At 43.5% G+C, this 12,545-nt stretch overlaps 1 protein-coding gene across 1 annotated transcript in view; it reads left to right on the forward strand.

Annotated features, from left to right (window-relative positions):
• The first annotated feature begins 2,351 nt into the window (after positions 1-2,351).
• The window catches only part of RD3 (RD3 regulator of GUCY2D), a 68,451-nt gene continuing 58,257 nt past the window's right edge, over positions 2,352-12,545 (forward strand). Inside the window, exon 1 of the mRNA XM_039381410.1 lies at positions 2,352-2,368. The gene's annotated coding sequence lies outside the window, so the exon portion shown is untranslated. The remainder of the gene's footprint in view (positions 2,369-12,545) is intronic.

A 12,545-nucleotide genomic window follows, 5' to 3' on the forward strand; every position in this document is an offset into this window, starting at 1 on the left:
GGTGAATTTTTTACCTAGATGTTCCGAGTTCCACATGGAGGGAATGGGAAATACTGCTAACTATATTTAAAAGCATATAAATATGCTCTGACTATTTTAGTTTCATAGCATAGCATCAGTTACACCCTTTTTAGGTATGCATTTAAGTTGTCAGCTCCATAGCATCTCTGGTTTTTTCTTTCTCAGCTAGATGGAAAGAGGTGGATGCTCCAATTGCTTGGGCTAAAGCCAGACTTGACAGTTTTCTAAATCAAACATAGCTTTGCTGATAACAGAAGGGTCTGATTATTCCTTGTGACCTTTTCTTTGTGTGGTTAGCTGCCCGTGAGGTACAGCACCATGTTATAGCAGGCTCACATTTATATTTTCTGCATTCACCGTGTGGTCTAATTAGTTGAAGAGCAAAACCACAAAACTGAAAAATATCTTTCATCTATATATCTCCAAAAAGCACATGGGATTAATTTGGCTTCTTTTTTTTCATGTCCTGGATCCTGTTTCTGAACAATGTTAAAATATAATTGGCATAGCTTGTTCATTGATATTTCTTTTTGCCTTCTTTTAAAATAAATAATAATGTTCGGGTTTTTGTTCTTTTTTTTTTTTTTAAGTATTAAAGCGCTGAGAAAATAAATGGAGCTCTTGAACATCAAACACTTTTAGTTGGGATTTCTTTCTCAGATCAGTTCCTGGGAAGGAATTTAACTGGTTGGAATGCACTTTCACCATCTCACAGAACCTCAGAAACAAATGCGAAGCGCACAAACAGAAGGGGAGGTTAGTAAATGAGTTGTGAAGTGCTGGCCTCCAACCGTCTGGATTCCAGGTGCAATTAAAAGAACAGTTGCTCAGTTCTAGTATCATGTGCAGGGTTAATTATGCAAAAAGCATTTTTTTTCCTGTAAGAAAAACAGCTTCTGAAAAGAATAAAAAAATTTTCTTGTCCTGTTAATTGACTGTGGTTAAATATCTAACGTAAGAGTCAATAAGGTAGGCTTCCTAATAGAAGTCTGTACTATTCTGTTTAATGTCTTTGGAAAAAAAAGCTACTTTAGAGCAGAAGATGCTTTGGTACTTTTCGACTTCATTTGATTTCATTCAGAAACACTGCAGTTTGTGAAGTTTGTTGGGAGAAAAGGACTGACTGCGGCTGCCAGCACTAGCACTGAGGAGGGCAAGATGGTTACTAATACCTGCCTTGAGCTGTTAATGAGCTTGCAATGATGAGTTCATTTTGGAGCCCTTCACTGGTGCAGCTTCAGCAGCTCCTTTTACTGCTTCAAGGAAAGGTGATCCCATATTATTAGTTATATGCACAGGAGGGTGTGTTTGGATGTGCTGTAAGCATTGCACATGAGCTTGAGTTCTGCCATTTTCCAAAGCTACTTCTACCTCATTATGAAAAGATGTGATTTAAACTTAATATGAATATCCTTTATGAGACATGCTGTTCTGGCAATTTTAATTAATAGAAGGGAAGCTTCAGATCTGTAGCTTACTTTTGCTTTTACACCTACCTTTACTCATGTCATTCCTAGACCTCCTACCCCAGATAGTTGCCTGACTACCTCGAGGACCAGATCCTGCTCCCAGAAAAACAGCTCCTTGCTGTGTTTGCATTGGAGGAGCTGATGCCACAGGAGAAGGGCAGGATGATAGTGAAGCTGTGTCTGACCCCAGGCAGACAAGCACTTTCAGCAGGCACCTTCTCAGTCTGATCCATCCCAAACCTGGCATGAAACCTGTGCCACTGAAACTTTGGTTAGCATGTTTATACATGCATTTTTGGTTTTGGTGGTTTTTTTTTTTTTTTTTTTGGTGACAATCAGCGCAAACCTTAAACCAGTGCTGAGACCAAATTGCAACACCACCCCCCCCCCCACATCACCCAAGCTCTGTTTCTAGTTACAGCGTTTCTCAGCTTCCCAGCATTTCCCTTGCACCAGCTCCTGCAGCTAAGAATAGCCATGGTGATGCTGTGGAACAGGATGTGCAACCTGCTGGGCTTCCTGCATTTGTGCTTGTGTTGCTGGCCTGGGTTGAAGCCTGTTCTCCTCATCTTCCCTGCTAGTGCTGCTGGACTCACTGGGTGAATTTGTTAGATTTGATTTGTTGGATTTGGTTTGCTGTGGGTTGGCCCACACTCGTTTCAGTTGCCTTCTGCACTATAGGTAACTTCATTCTGCAGTATAGGCAAAACCTCAGCTGAGTGAAATATTTACTTGCTGCCAGCCTTTCGTGCTCCAGAGTACATCTGCCGAGTGTAAGCGGATGCTGCTGGCCTGCTGCAGACCTGGATTCAGCTCCACGGGTTGGTTTGATGTTACCGTGTGATCCTCCTCGCTGAGGGTGCAGCGAGTGCAGCACGGTGAGTCTCTGCAGGTAACTGGGTCAGTGCCGCTTACCTGATCTGGGTGCTCATACCCTAGTTTAGGAGTGAACAACACTCCCACAGATAGATGCTGCACATATTGCTATACCCTCAAGATTTTTTCATGAGGCAGTGTCAACTGGAGACACAGCCCATCGTTCTTATTCTGGGGTGCTCTGGGACTCTTCCCCCACTCAGTTGCAGACGAGCATGTTTTCCCTTGAGAAAGGGTTTACGTGAATTAGCAAAATTTGGGGGGATAATTTTCACTTGTGTTTGTGGGCGTGTGGGAAGGTTCTGACCCAAGTGGATGGGTTTAGTCTGTGTGCTTCCAGCTGAGCATTAGGAGCAGTTGGATTTAAATACTAGGTAAAATCTAGGCTCAAGCAGTTCATCCTAAATACCCATAATGCCAGAGTCTTAGACTTCTATGTCATGCTGTTTTGAAGTGATTTGCTCTTTTCACATTGCTGTTCAAAAAAAAAAAAAAAAAAAAAGAAAAAAAAAAAAGGAGGGAAGAATTGTGTTTAATTATCACAAGAATTATTAACCAGCCTGGGTAGGTGTGTTTCCAGTTTGTCAAAAATCTCCCTGCATACAGGAGATGCACAGTAGAGACACTGCCGAGTTAGTCGGCAAGCTATCGCTAGAAAGGAGGTGTTTGGTACATATGCTTGAGCTTGGAAATGGAATGACACTTGGCACCATACTGTCCCAGTTATCTTTTTCTGAAGGAGTAGGAAAACTACAGAACTAAATATTGAGTCAAGCTGCGTGGGTAGAGCTCCTGTGTCAGAACCGCACTGATGTCACAGTCGCAGTGTGACATCACTAGCTGTATGTGAAAAGCTCAGAGCATCACCCAAGCTGTATGTGTTATTCAAAAGCTCGGTAACATTTGCTGAAAACTTTCATGTTTGTTTTTTTTTTTTCTCTTTTCCCATTCCCTTAATGCAGAGAGGTTTAGCCACACAGCCAAGGGGAGACGACTGAGTGTGACATTGAATGGCCCTGCAACACTGTGTGCTGCTCTGAAAAGTTATGTGCCATTGAACCCAGAGCTTGGATGCCATTGCATTTTGTGTGCCCTTTCTAAAAGTATCTGCAAAACCAAGGAATGTCAAAACAATGTTTCTCTGTTGAAAGGTGGTGAGATACTGAAGTGCACAGCTTCTGTGGTTACCTTCTGTGGTGCTCTTATTTGCTGGCCTCTGCCCGGGCAATTACCTTGGCTATTACTGTGTGTGCGTGCAACAATTAGTATGGCATGGAAAAAGAATGGGACAGGCACTGAAGTTCTTTAGATATTTTTTTTTTTTAATAAGAATAGAAAATCTGATCTACAAGATTTTTGCCAAATTTTCTTTTGGCTCTGGTAGTATCAGAAAGGCAGATCACTTCTCCTGTGGTGGTCACTGGTTAGCAGAGAGCAAATAAAATTATCAGTGGCAAAAAATGAGCAATGGAGTGTGTATAGGTTTTGCTTTTGGATTGGGTATATTTTTTTTCCTCCTCCTGCAGCTGTTTCAGTGAGGGTAATGATGTTCTTTGGCCTTCCTCTATAGCTCTGCAGTCCTTAATAACTTATTACTGTGAGACCTACACATGGTGTCTATGGAAATCAAAGTTAGTGAAACATATGGAAAAAAAAGCTTAAACAGATCACAGCTGAAACTGAGACCTTAATCTTTCTGAGACTGAGAAGGTAGCCAGCACAGCCTCAGCAGTTATATCAGGAAAGGGTAGTGTGAAGTACAGAAATGGTGTAGAAAATCAGGTAACAGTAGTTTTGTTTCACACCCGCGCGTATGAGAAGTAGTCTCTCTCTGCAACAGAATGCAGCTTGGCAAAAATAATGTCTTTGCATGGAGGCTTTGTTGCTGGCAGTGGTTAAAACCCTAACAGAGCAGTATTTCTCCAAATGACTTAAGGTAAACTCAAATGTAGAGAGTCCTTGTGCAATATGAGAGTTCCCCTTTTGAAACAGTGCTTTGGAGAGAAAAAGTCATTGGTTCGGGCTAGGGCAAAAATTAAACAAGATAAACAAGGGTGGACTGCTGTCATCTTCCCCTTTATCTCTAACCTTAACCTTAAATTGCAAATTTGAGGTTAACGCAATGCAGTGGGTCTGCAATTACTGAAACCAGCTATGTTTTAGTAGATCTTACTTATTTCAATGATGATGAAGGTTTGAAAGTTCCTCTAGGTAACAGCAATATTTCTTATGCTTTTAAAGTTCAGATGCGAGTATTTTTTAATATTACTAAATACTACTAAGGATGTTTTGAAATTAAATAATTATTTTTCCTGATAAAGCATTTCATAAATGATTTACTAATTCTGTATCCTTGTTTCCAATCCAAGTAATTCACAGGACATAGGAATAACCTTCATTTTCAAAAACCTGTCCTATTTTTGCTAACACTGTGGGTTTTTTAATATCAGCTAGAAAGAAAGGAAGTTTCAGTTAAGAAAAAGTTGAATTAACTACACAATTTTGATAGCAGGTCACTCGCCACTAACAAGTACTTAAGCACTGTTTAGAGCTCTGAATAGCTGTAGAACATGTGAGAATAGGGACCACAGCAATAAATTAGGGTGGAAAAATGTTTGCTTCAACTTGACAAAGAAGAAGCTGCTTCAGTAATACTTAAGAAAATGTATCTGTTCCTAAGTTGCATTATAGCATCCTGCAAAACTAACTCTTCGAGATACTGGTCATGTAATTATAACTTTATTCCAGAAAACCAAATTAGGTCCTATCCTATGCATTGATTTATCCAGCCAGTGAAAGTATGGTAGGAGGACAGTGGAGAGTGTGATAGATGCAATTCTGGACTGTACATCACTAAGCTACTCCTTGGAGTGCATGCATTTCTGCTTTTAAATAATGTGAGAGTGTGTTTGGGGTTTTACCCAAATCCAATCATCCTACTTTCTAACAACTTTGTTCTGACAGGAACTTTGTTCTGACAGGTTCTTTTTGAAGGAGGATGTTTTAACCAAATTGGCTTCAGAGTGCCTTGCCATGACAATGCCTTCAGGGGCCACATGCTGGCTGGCTGAGCCAGTGACAAGATCTGAAAATGTGGAAGAATGTGCTGAGGATGAGGCTAGAATAATTCTCAACACCTTTAATGTTTGTTAAGAAAAGTTGGGTTCTTGGTTTGGAGTTTGGTTTTTTTGTTTGTTTGTTTGGGGGTTTTGTTTTTGTTTTGTTTTTTTTTTTTTTTACTTTCTGCAAATGTGACTAACCCCAAACAGAGTTGCTCATATCTAGAAGAAGAAAAGGTTAAGATTCACTGAGGTGGTTTTTGGCAGATCTAAGATGTTTACTAAGTAAATTGAATAGGATGGTAGTGGTTGTTTCAAGACCCCTCAGAGTGTGTTTTCCATCTCCTAGCATCTGTGATAAGTAGACTATGAATAAAAGAGCCTGCCCTGGTACAGTATTGGGGACTCTGGTGAAAAAGTGCTCTCTGTTCATAGCACATGCAGGGCCCTGACCTCTGCCATGCTTTTCATCCATCAAATGTTGCTAGATAGTGTTTAAAGAAATACAAAGTACTCTCTGAGACTAGAAAATGTGACTGCTTTCTTTGTAGAACCTGTGGTTCTTTGAATGGTCTCGTTTGTCTCCATATGGACTTCAATTTCCCCAAAAAGCTAAAATTTCAGTTTAAGGATGACCTCAAAAATAAGGATGGGGAGCGGCTCGTACAAATCTCGAGAGGCATCCAGCAGGAGTGCAGCCGTGCTAGGGAAAGAAGTCATCCTCCCTTTGACTTCACCCCAAGCAGACCCAACCTGAGGAATGGAAAACCAGCAGTCCTCCTGCGAGAGGCCTGGATTGCTGCTGGCTAATCCTGTCTGTGCTGCACTGATTTTAGGGCCACAGCATACAGGAGAAGCAAGGGCATTCCTGCCATGAGCTGGGACATGTGCAGGCCAGCTAACTTTTGCTCCAAGCAGCTCCTGTCACCAAGCACCCATCCAACAACAAATGCACACACAGTGCTGTCCCTGAATGTTTAGAACTTCCACTCTCTGTATAGGAAGGACCTCTAAATCCAGCTATGAGAGGCATAGGTGTAAAGGGAGCAATGGGTTGGTAGAAACGGCACCATCTCTGATACAGGGCTACTACTCCAGTCGTTGTAGGATTAACACTGCTACTGAGTTTAGAACTGATGAATGAATCTTGAAACATAATTTATGCAGAAATAACTGCTTAAACCTGGTTACTACTTCTTTCATTGTGCAGGTGGCTTTTCTAGGTTGTCCATTTTTCCACAAAGACTTCTAAGCACTGCTTGGGCAGGGGTTGTCCCCTCCCAGCGGAGCACTGAGCATGCGGGTAGGGATCCTCCAGGCAGGGCTGCTGGATGCTTCCTTATCTGGTAATGGGGAAAAACACCCACCACTAGAGAGTTTGCAGTGCTTCACTAAATAACTAATAGATACTGAAGTGTCCAGGACTTTGGAATCACATGGACTCTGACTTTTCATGCAATGCTCTATAGTGTTTACAGAATCACAGAATCACAGAATATTCTGAGTTGGGAGGGACCCACAAGGATTATTGAGTCCAACTCTTAAGTGAAGGACAAGGTTAAAACTACACCTACTCTTAAACAAGTCTATACCATAACATGGAGGGAGAAAGACAGACAGAATTAGTACTACTTCCTTCTTTAACAGGAGTCAAGCTGAGACAGAGACAGTTTATAAATGTTTTCTGTGTAGCTTTTTTTCCTTTTGCGCTTTGTGTGACTTCTTGTTAGAAGGCTGAAAACAGACTTCTGTTAACTTTTGGTTATTAAAAAACCAAAAAGCAGTCTTGGAAAGAAATTGGGGTCTGAGAACCCAGCAGGGTAATGGGAAACTTAATAAATATCCTGTTGTTATAACATCTGTCATTTTAGCATTAACACGCTCATGACTTTAGCTGTTGTGTGATCACAGCTCCACTCTGCAGATTAAGGGAAAGGCTGTTAGACCTTTAAAGTAAAAGCTTTCTGCCCAGCAGGATGCTTTAACCTCTTGTATCCTGAAGCTATTTAGCTAAAGAAGCTTGAAAGTGATATAGAGACAGACTCCTGTGCAGGTCAATTAGGAGGGATACAGAAGCAGTTCGACTCAAGGATTTTCCTCATTTTGTTCTCTTTGATGTCCAGAAGAACCAGAAAAAAACCCCAACCAGAACTGAAAGAATGTGGGGGGGTTTTATTAATTTTTTTTTATTTGGTCACACATTGGTTTTCTTAAAGGTTGTAGAGAAGAGATTTAAAATACTATCTTATTAAATGAATAAACATCACTGGAGCAAAACTACAGTAGATGTCCATTGCTTGTAAGGCAGTAAATGTATATCAACTGCAAACACAGTGCGGCATTTTGGTTCATTTTTAACAGGCCTGTGTAAGGACCAGGGCAACTGTACAAATACTGAACTCCATACAGCCACCTGTTTCTGTGATTTCTTTAGCCTGTTGACTCATATTTTTCTTTTCTGGAAGCTAAAGAAAATGCCTGCCATGCTGAAAATGCTTCTGGTTTGGTTTTAATCTCAGACAAAGTTCATCCAAAAAAGTTCCATGGCGATAATATTTCTGACTTCTTTATTTTTTGCTTTTATGTGTCAGGTGGTTAAATGAGAGCCCTCCACAATCTGTATTCAGTCAGTGTGACAAAAATACAGTCAGCATCGCCTCCTCTGGTACATGGCTTCTCACACGGGGAGAAGCAGAGGGGCTTAAAGAGAGAGAAGTCTTGGTGCTCAGGAGGAGTCCATAGCATGTCAGGTGCAACCAAGACCTATGGTTTTAGAAGAGACTATATCCATCTTGTCCCAGAGAGTTCAGTTGTCCCAGGGTATTCCCTCGTCCTCCCTCAGGGCAAGGAAGCACCACATCCAGCTCACAGCAGCCTCCAGGACACCTGTCAGCCTGCTGAAGTATAGGGGGATCACATTGTCTCACAGGATGTAGGGACAAACCACCATGTTCACGTGCTGCTTAGATGCTTCTAAAAGACCCAGAGGAATAAGCCGCACTCTCAAGTGCTTCCAAGCCCCTGTGTACTTTAGAGGCCTACATCCCAACCAATTTTTCATAGAGTTTAGGCTCCTTAACTTGCATTTGGCACATTAAGACTCCTTAAAGAAAGTTTGTTCGCTTTATACAGGATTGAGATCGTCTTGGAAATGCTGCAAGTCTGTTTGGGGAAAAAAACCTGCTCATACAGCAGAGGTGCTATTTTGTGTGGCATGACTGGAAAGCCCAGACGTGATCTGGGGCACTGGGGCACCCAGAGCCCTTACTCGTCTTGTTAATAAGCAGATGGTTAACTTTGTGTGCTTTCAAATTCTACTCCTTTTAGTGATGTATAGGCAAGAGCAGGAATCTGCATCTTCCCCCCAAATTTTGAAAATACTAGCACAAACATTTCAGTAGCTGGTAATGATTTCACTGCAGAGACAGACTCAGGGGATGATGACTTTTTTTTTTTTTTAATGTTTTAACTTCCCAAAATAGTTACAAAAAAACCCTCTGACTACAAACCACTTTCCATTTTAAAATGCTTTTGTAAGTGAAATTATAAGTTCAAATTCTCTCAATGTTTCAAGTAGAACAAACCATTTGGACCCCAGTAGCTTTTGCTAATGGCTTTCAGAGATGCTAATATGTAGAAAGTCTGTTATTTGCACAGTGCTAATTAGAACCCATTGAAGAATAAGAGAAATTAATCCCAACAATGCAGTTCAACTGTAGCACTAAGATCTTGCAATTAAACTGTGCTGTTGGATTATGCATATTAGCACATGAATTACTCTTTAAATGATAAATGTTGAACCAAATAATTAAAGCTTCTGGGAAAGGATAATCAGTAAGGTCAGGCTGACAAAAGACAATACTTTTCTTTTGCAAAAACAAATAGAAGTATGGCTCGATGAAAACAAAACAAATTGTTCCCTGCAATTGCCAGGTTAAGACGCACTTCTTTTTGAAATAACAGTGGCACCTTATGCTATTCTTTTGCCTCTGAAACCAGGCAAAAATTAGAATAATCAAAACATTGAGGAACGCCTACCAGATTTCCAGAGGCGGCCTAGGAAAACCTATGGAGGCACTAATTTACGTCTTTCTCACTCCAACAAAGAGGGTGCTGGGAAGATCAGAGGCTGGCTGCGTGGCGGGGAGCACGGCTGCGCAGGGATGTTGCTCTCCGTTTGATGCCAGCACGGGCGAGCGCAGCCTTGCCGTTAACATTTCAGTCTCTCGCTCCGCTGTGCCCGGGCTTGTGGGAGCCAGCTGCCTCCAGAGGGGCTGCTCCACTGCAATCCCCGTGCTCCACTGCAATCCCCGTGCTTGGCCTCAGTTCTTGTGGATGGCCGCAGTCACCTTGCACAGCTGCAATCCTCGTGCACGGCTGCACTGGGATGGCCCTGGACAGGTGCCAGGGGGCAGATTACAGAGGCTTGGCCGCCCGTGCAGGGGGGGACAGCCCCACACTTATCTCACGAAGCAGCCCGGCACCACCCTGCCTCTCCCCTGGCCCCGGGGCAACCCAGGGATCTCTGTACTTGGGCTGGAGCAGGCTCTGGCCAGCAGCAGTGTGACAGCTTGCCAGCCTCCATATACAGTGGCAATTTCCTGAGCTTTCCACCACTGCTCACTCACCCAGGAGGTTTTAGCCCAGCCCCCTGTCCCATGCCACTGAAAGACTTGGCCATTGCCTACAGGATCAGCCCCACTTTCTCCTGCTGGTGGGTCCCTGTCTGGTGCTTCCCCACAACTACCCTAGAAGGCATCAATCCTGCCAGTGCCACTCTTCCTGAGAGCAGACAACAGAGGAAACCAGGACAAGGGGTTTTGTGGCAAATGGGGTGACAGCGAGGCTTTCTGCAGGGCCACCATCCAGCCCCCACGATGACAGTGATTGCCCCTATGCTGTAAAAATGCAATTTGCTGAAATGAAACCTCTCTGGCCACATGCACCCAACTGCAGCGTCCAAGAAGTGCTGGAATCGCCGCCACCACAAGAAAGTGGCAGCCACCATTAGCAGGAAAATTCATCTTTTACAAGAGCTGCAATGAGCTTTTAACTAGGTTTCAGGGGTGGGAAACAGCTTTCCTGTTGGGTAAACCTTAAGAAGGAAATAACTGGCTCCAAACATCCAGGGGCGGTGGGAAGTTCAGAGTGGAGTTGGCTCTGAACTCCGCAGCTTGAGCTCCTCAGTACAATGCATCCAACTCCCGCGCGTGGACAAGCCGGTGGCAAAGCTGCAGGGAGCTGCCCTTATTTATTTGTTCCTACGGCAGAGGCAGAGACAAGGGCCCTGTTTTATGTTCCTCTGCAGGAAGGTGATAAAGTGCCTGGGAGCTGCTGGAAACCATTCACCAATACATTCAAAGGGAAAGGCCGTTTCACACGCCTTGGAAGCTTGTGACAGCTGAGGGATGCTGGAAGGCAGTGAAGACGGAAGCAGCGCATCACACACCAGTATGGCAGGAAGCACCAGAGCAATTTTTCTCGTTGGTTCATTGCTTGGGGTTTTTTTTCCCCTCAATGATTTTTACTCTGCCTGTGGCTAGGCAATCAATATCTCTTTGCCAACAATAAATATTCCAGGCTTTTAAATGATGATGTATTCCAAGGTGAAACAAATTAAGAACGTGATCGCTGCCCTCTTGTACTCAAACTAATTCTGTTGGTCCAAATGGAAAGTCAGAGAGAGATTCCTGAACCAGGCTCTCCAGTGACAGCAGATCTGAATGGGGGGAAACCATAAGGTCTGGCTTCAGCTGTCAACTCTGTCGCTGATCTCTCTTCTTTCATTGAGATGAGCAGAATTCAGGGGAGCTGTGTGGGTACTCTGCAGGCTGAATCCATCAGGGAGGTGCATGCAGCTGAGTATCAGCCTGCCTGGAGCACCACAGTGCCCTTGTTTCCCTTGGCAGAAGGCTGCAGAGCTGGACTGGTGTGCCAAGAACAGCCCAGGCTGGACAGCACCAGCACAAATACCTGTTCCTGAGGTGCCACACTGGCAGGGACTTGAGCTTTGACCTCTTGGTGCAGTGGCCAACCAGGGAGCTGCTACTAAAAGTAATCCTTCCCTTCCAATACCCATCCAAGGAGCTGGAGCCCTGAGAAGTCAGTCATGGCTGTGACAGCAACTGATCCTGGCCCGATATGTCCGAGGAAGAGCAGATTGGCTTAATTAAATGCCAAGGAAGCGATCTGATTTGCTTCTGAAGTGGAGTTGGATGATTTGGTGCAAATAAATTGTTACAGGATACATTATTCTCTTTGTTTGCTGAGATGGTGGAAGGATTGTGTAGCGACTGCTGCTGTGTTTCTCCTGCAGTGTCACTGCTGCTTGAACCCTGCAGCAGAGAAACTTTATAGGACAGTTCAGGAAACATTTGACTCCATTTCCCAACTCCTACTACAACAGCTCTTGCTTTGAAGGATTAAGATGACTATGGAAGATGAAGGGCAAAGGCACTGGGCATTTTTGCTAGGAACCAATACTGTATAGCAAAACAGCCAGCCCATGGCAGGTGGACACCTCACGTCAGCGACTGTCAGCCCCAATTGTTCAACCCCCAGAGCTGTCACCTCCAGGTCCCGTGCTCCTGTTTAGGTGGATGGGGATCCATGTGGAAGGACTTCTCCCTTTCCCCTTTTTTCTTTGGGGAGGAGGGTGCTGCTGATTTAAGAGTAGCAATAGTGCACTACTTGTGCATCATTAATCCTCATCAACTTGTATGTGCATACAGGCAAAGCATGATGAGCCTTGACATTTACCATCAAAAAAATTAAATCCTCCCAGTTTCAGGTCACCCTGCCCTGGTTTTGTAACAAATCTTTCAAATCAACAGCTATTTCTTTTCAATAAGCTAATAATAACCCTTGCAAAGCCTATGAATCAGCAAAAGGTTCTCCACAGCTGTAATTGTCAGCATAACAGGAGCTAATATTGTGGAGGGGTGAGTGCCGAGGAAGTTTGAGCCCTGGCCCATGGTAAGTCTTAGGCAGCACTTGCTGAGCCGGACCCATCACAGGGCTTTGTGTCTGTCCTAGCCCACCTCCACCATGCTTGCAGTTGTCATTTGTGAGAGGAGTGAACAGTGTAAGACCAGACTGCACAAATAACTACCAAAGTCTT

Source organism: Pipra filicauda, unplaced genomic scaffold, assembly GCF_003945595.2.
Source record: "Pipra filicauda isolate LSUMZ 115617 unplaced genomic scaffold, ASM394559v2 scaffold221_size1283894_pilon, whole genome shotgun sequence".
In the NCBI taxonomy this organism is placed as follows: domain Eukaryota; kingdom Metazoa; phylum Chordata; class Aves; order Passeriformes; family Pipridae; genus Pipra; species Pipra filicauda.